At 54.7% G+C, this 6424-nt stretch overlaps 1 protein-coding gene across 1 annotated transcript in view; it reads left to right on the forward strand.

The window, feature by feature from the left end:
- Positions 1 to 4441: 4441 nt before the first annotated feature.
- Positions 4442 to 6424, forward strand: part of LOC103603875 — a 53913-nt gene continuing 51930 nt past the window's right edge. The window contains exon 1 of the transcript XR_551659.1: positions 4442 to 4638. The gene's annotated coding sequence lies outside the window, so the exon portion shown is untranslated. The remainder of the gene's footprint in view (positions 4639 to 6424) is intronic.

Raw genomic sequence — 6424 nt, forward strand, 5'->3', positions numbered from 1 at the left:
GAAAAAATCATGCATCTATTTTCCTTTAAGTGGTTAAACAAATGAGAATTAATACGGTAGCTCTCTTCCAAGCCATTACGAAATGTTTGTTCTCATCCAGTATACTCACAGCTGGCTGTCCCTTTCCTCGGGAATTGGGAGTCGGTCCGTGGAACCTGGAAGGGGGAGTGGGTGGGACAAGAGACGCAAAGGAGGGAGGCAAGACAAGGATCTGATCAAGCCTCGTTTTATTGTCTCACACAAGCTTCTTATATAGAAGTGTAAAAAAGGGGAAGTAGGGGGAGAAAAAATAAAAAAACAGAAGTAGTTCAGAAGTCTTCTCAGAATCATCACACCCGAGCGCAGCTTAGTTCTTGTGGTCAGCCAACTAGATTTTAATCAGCAGTCATAAATGAGAGCATGCAGTTTTCAAAAACTTGCTGGGCCGCAGCCTCAGCTTTTTCCGTGCTCAGCCTGCCACCACTTCCTCATCAGGAAGTTGGCAGTCTGTCCTTTTGGCTCTGCAACTCAGGGGGTCATCATGAGAACACACAGTTCCCCACAGCAGCACTCTTTCCTTCCTCTCTTTCCTACACCTGCCAATGTCACACGGCACCATCTCCAAATCCTAACCTGAATCTGATCCCTTTCTCAGTCTCCAAGGCCACAATCCCTGTGCAAGCCCTTCATGTCCTGCTGCCTTCTCACACAGTTCCCTGGCCGGCCCCTGCCTTAGCGCTTGCCCTCTGCACCCTGGTGTCCACACTACAGTCATAGTGGCCTTGGCACAGGGGCAATCAGATTATGTCACTCCTGTGCTCAAATTTTCCAAGAGATTCCCGCCCCAACCACAACAAAATCCACACATCTCACAGGGGTCCCTTATGATCTGGCTCCCTGCCCCAGCCGTCTGCTCTCCTCTCCCGTTTAGTGACCAGCATGCAGTCACACAGGCCATCCTTCCCTCCCCAGAATATGCCATGTTTCTTCCTACTCAGGGCCTTTGCAGGTTCTTCTGAGTTGCATGGTGTCCCTTCAAACTTCTTGTGTTGAAGCACTACCTCTGAACACCTCAGAATGTGTCCTTATATATAAAGATTGGGTCTTTACATAGGGGATCAAGTAAAAGAAAAGTCCTGACAGTGGGCTCACACCCAGTATGACCTATTACCAATGACCTTATAAAAAGGGAGAAATTAGAGACAGACACGCACACAGGGAGAAAATCATGAGAAGACGAAGGCAGAGATCAGGGAGATGCTTCCACAAGCCAAAGATTGCCAGCCACCACCAAAAGGTAGGGGGCAGGGATAGAACAGATTCTCGCAGCCCACAGAAATGAACCCTGCCGACACCTTGATTGCAGAGTTCTAGCCTCCAGAACTGAGACACAATAAATGCCTGTTGTTCAAGCCACCCGGGTTGTGGTACATTTTTACGGACATCTTGGCAAACTACTATGTAGGTGTAAGCTGTTCCCCAAACATATGTACAGGATAGGGTGAGATCTTTCCACCAAAGAGCACATCAAGCACATTCTTTCTGTCTGTACATCTTCTTCGACTTTATGTTTCACTGCCTGTATGGCATCCCACTGTTGGGTGTCCCATAATTCACCTAACCTTTCCTCTACCGATGGAGAGTTACAAGCTGCTTCCCATTTTCTGACACTAGAAATATTACCCCTAATGCTTGTTTTCTGATGACACGTCCAAGAGGATGCCTGTGTTGCATGGCATGCACATCTCTCATGCAGATACATGCCAGCAAATGGACTTCACAGAGACTCACCCGTGTACACTCCATCAACCAACAGTGCCATGTCCTCACACTTGTTGACTCTGAGCATCATCATTCTGCTGATGTGTGACAGGCTCACCCTAATCTTCTGCTGATGTGTGACAGGCTCCCCCTAATCCTTGGTTTGGGATTACTTAGGAGGGATGAGGAATGCCCCCCCCGGGGCCTGCCAATCTCCATTTCCTCTACTGGGATATGTGACTAGAATGAAGGTTTGCCTAGTTTCTGCCTCTCAGTGTCTTAGCCAACCCTTTTTTCGTTATGCCACGAAATCTCGACAATCAGACGTGAACTGTGTGGGTGGAATCCCGAGAACTGATGTAACTGTAAAGGCAAGAAGGGAGCCGAGTCCCCTTCCTGCCTGATGCTGCAGAGAGTACCTGCTTTGTGGCCTGAGGAGGAAACACTCTTCTACTTGTCTCAGCTTCTTCCCCTGCCCAAGGACAAGGGAGATAAGGAGGAAAGGTCACTAAGCATAAGACAGCAAGGCTGGCTAGTGGTACCATGAAGGTCTTGTATTCAGCCAGCACTAGAGACCAAGAAGAGCTAGCAGGGCCAGTCTTATGGGAAACACACTCGTGCACCTCACTAAGGGCTTGGTTTCGCTAGATCAGGCAGTGGGCACCTCCTCCCCTGTCTGTGTTAAGGACCACATGATGAATCGGCCAGCAGGGCAGAAAATCAGTTCAGTAAGTGGGCCATGGTCTTACAGCTGAGCACGCTGGAAGAGAAAAATGACACCGCCCCTCACACTGTCGCAGGGTAGTCTTGAGGGGGAGGGGCACGAATCCCGTGTCCCACAGAGCTGGGCGGGCAAAAACTGTGGTCTCGGTGAGTTCATGACCCAAGTGTCGAGGTGGGGCCGGTGTGTGTGGAGCAGCGCACTCGCTGGTACACACAGTTAGAAACAGGGAGGCTGTGAGACGCTGGAGGGAGGAGGGGACAGGATAGGGCGGCCTCTGGCCAGCCCTGCATGAGTTCCCAGCCCCACAGCCCCCTGCCGGTGGATCATTCGGTTCATGCGTGTGTCTCTCTCGGGGCAGGCCTGTCTCTGCCCCATCCAGCTCTGAAGGTGCTCACAATGCCCTCTGCGATGCCAGCCTCGAGCCTGAGTCCTGAGTCCTGACTGTGTTCTTGCGTGTCTGGGAGGTGTTCATCTCCCAGCTCCTGGGTGCGTGGCGAGCCTAGGAACCTGCAGGCAGGCCACTGGTGGCAGACACCAGCTAGCCAGCCATGTTCGCTGATGGGACAAAGTGAGATCCTTTCTGTGGCCCGTGCCTGAGGGTGTTCCCAGAACAATGATGTGCTCTGCCTGTCTGAAGGCCCAAGAGCAAAGGTTAGCCAGCAGAGCCAGCAGCCAGTAGATAACTACTCACCCCCCATCCCAGGCCCCAATGCAACAAACCCGGCTGCCCACAATCGTCACCACTGTCCCCGTCTCCCACCACCCTACTTCTTCACTGGACTTCCTGGAATCACTTCCAAATATCCCTCTGTCAAGCTAGGGCTTAGGGTTCACTACTCTTCAAGCCCGTTGTATAGACTGGGTCTTAAACCCCTCACACGCAGGTCCACAAGCCGGTAATAGGAAAAATTCTGGGAGCCACGGGTAAAAAATTAATAGGCTTTATTCATAGCTAGGAGCAGCCACCGTAGTGGCCTCTCAGGGCATTCCGAGGGGTGGGGGCAGCATGTGTCAGATCCGTTAGTCCTTTAAACTTAAGTCCATGACCCAGGACACCTCGGTGCCCATACACAATTACATTAAATAACCTGGGTGCACGTGGATATTTATATCAAATGCTCAGCAAGATTCTGAACATCTGAGGGGCCCTGACCATTTTCTTATATTTTCCCAACACCCTCTTCATCCAGGTCCATGCTGTGGGGCCTGCCTTTGGGGGGCCTGAACTAAGAGAAGTTCCCTTTGGACCAAGGTGGAGGAGCAGCTGCTGCAGGAGCAGGGAGACTTGTGATGAAGAGCTGAGAGCCGCAGGGGGAGGAGCAGGGCAGGTCAGTGGAACGAGCTGGGGGAGCAGCTGTGCAGGAGAAGAAGGCTTGTGAGAAAGAGTGTGGGGGAAGCCAGTGCAGAGCTGTGGGAAAAGCTGAGAGAGGAGCTGGGGCAGAGCTGTGCACAAGAGCTGGGGGAGGAGATGAAGAAGGAACTGCAGGAAGAGCAGGACTAGGGCCATATGAATAAGCTCGGGAGGAGTTGAGGGCGGGGCCTGGGAACGTGCTGGGGGAGGAGCAGGACAAGGACTTGGGAAGAAGGTAGGGGAGGGGCTGTGGGGGGGCAGGTGAGGAGCAGGGCGGGGCTGCACGAAAGAGCTGGGGGCGGAGCCACAGGAGGAGGATCTGGGGCGGGGCTGCAGGGTGAGCAGGAGGGAGCTGGAGGAGGGATGGGCAAACTGAGAGGAGGGTGGAGCTAGGAGATGGGGAAAGGCCTGTTGAAGGAGGTAGTACAGAGTTGAGGGGAGGAGGATCTAGGGGCTGGGCTGCGGGGTGAGCAGGAGGGAGCTGTGAGAACTTGGGGAGGAGCTAGTGCAGTAACTGGGTGGGAGGAGTTGGGGCGGAGCTGCCGGAGGAGCTGGGGGAGGGGCTGCAGGAGGAGGAACTGGGGGCGGGGCTGCAGGTGAAACAGCGCCCCCCTGTGGAAAGGTTTGGGGCAGGAGCTGACTGTACAGGAGCTGTACAAGGAGGAGCTCAGACAGAGCTGCGAGGTAAGCTGCGCTGCTAAAAAGAGCTGGGGAAGGAGTAGCTGGAGCAGAGCTGCAGAAGCAGAGCACGTCTGTGGAAAGATTTAGAGGAGGAGCTGACCATACAAGAGCTGTAGAAGGAGGAGCTGGGCGGAGCTGCGAGGTGAGCTGGACAGGGCTGGGAGAAAAACTTGGGGAGGAGCTAGTGCAGTAACTGGGGAGAAGGGGGTGGGTGTGGAGCTGGAGGAGGAACAAGCAAAGAGAGAGGAGGGTTGAGCTAGGGGAAGGGGAAAGACGTGTTGAAGGAGGTAGTACAGAGTGGGGGGTGGAGGAGCTGGGGCGGAGCAGCAGGAGAGAGCTTAGGCACTTTTGTGCTGCACCCTAAGGGAAGGGTCAGAATGGCAACCCAAGTCCTCAGCGACCTATCCCAACCCCCAGTGCCTGGGGGAGAAGTTGAGGGGTGGGGCTGTGGGAGGAGGATGTGAGGGCAGGGCTGTGGGGGGCCAGGTGTGGAGCAGGGCGGAGCCACAGGAGGAGGATCTGGGGTGGGGCTGCAGGTGGAGCAGGGCCCCCCTGTGGAAAGAATCTGGGGAGAAGCTGCTTGCACTGAGCTATGAAAGGAGGAGCTGGGTGGAGCTGTGAGTTGAGCAGGGGGGGACTGTGAGAAAAACTTGGGGAGGAGCTAGTGCAGTAACTGGGGAGGAGGAGATGAGGGTGGGGCTGCCTGAGAAGCAGGGCGGAGCTGCAGGAGGGAGCTTAGGCACTTGTGTGCTGCACCCTTAGGGAAGGGTCAGAATGGCAACGCAAGTCCTCAGCGACCTATCCCAACTCCCAGTGTGTACCCCAGAGGGCACTCCAGAGGGCATGGAAGCTGCGAGAGGAGCAGTAGCACTTGCCTGGGGTCCACAGGGCCATAGACTGAGGCTGGCACCGTAGGGCTGAACCCCCCCAGGCAGGCTCTGCTTTCTCCTAGCCACTCTGTAAATCTCAGTCGTCATCAGACTGCCATCAGCCCCCTATTGAGAACCCTGCCAAGCCTTCTCCTGCTGCAGTCGGCCCCAGCTCGCTCCAGCATTATCGCCTAACACTCTGTGCTGGGTCACAATGTGCTGCCTGGTCGCTGGTCCCCGACTCAGTCTGCCCTACCAGGATGACTTGCTTTCTCTCAGGCCATTCCCACAGCCTGGAGGACCCACCTCCTCTCGACCTGGCAGACCCCTGTCCTCCTTCAGGGCCCAAGTTTAAAGTCACATTCACTGCCCTCCCCCCCCCCCCGCAAGTGTTAGGTACTTTTTTGTCTCTGAGTTCGTGTGGCACTTTCTGCCTTGCCCCCACTCTCCCTTCATCAGACACTTTTAACCCAGGGTTGTAATCACTGCAAGAGTCGGGCCATCCAGCGTCTCCAAGTTCCTTGAGGGTAAGTCCTGTGGGTCACTCATTGCGGTAAGCCGGGTGCCCAGGACACAGTAGCTGGTTAGTGAATGTTGTATCTACAGAGGACGGCTTGCTCTTCTATTCTTGTGAGATGCTCCCCTACTCTGTCCCTGGGGAAGCTCGAGGACATGAGGTGAGGAGGTCAAGGTACCTTCTCCATGGGATGTAGGCCTCAGGGTTGCGAGGGACCCGAAATAACAGCAGCTCCAATTGTCATCCACGCCAGTGTCCCCTCCTGGAATCCTTTCCCCACCCATGGTTGCCAGCTTATGCCGAACCCCCAGCTCCTCCCTGGAGCAGTGTCAAATCATGAGTGAGTGTCCCCCCACTGCTGGGCTGCCGTCCTTGCTCCCATGTCCTGTTGGTGGAAGAGCTGGAACTTCCCTAATGAGCCGGATACAATACGTGGGTTCTAGTGGGGACAAACATGGCTTTGCTATAACAGCACTCCCTCTTCTGACTCTGCCAGCTGCTCCTTGCTCTCATTGGCTTGCTGAGGAGCAGGTGCCATTCAC

This window comes from Galeopterus variegatus, unplaced genomic scaffold (assembly GCF_000696425.1).
Source record: "Galeopterus variegatus unplaced genomic scaffold, G_variegatus-3.0.2 Scaffold4843, whole genome shotgun sequence".
Lineage (NCBI taxonomy): Eukaryota > Metazoa > Chordata > Mammalia > Dermoptera > Cynocephalidae > Galeopterus > Galeopterus variegatus.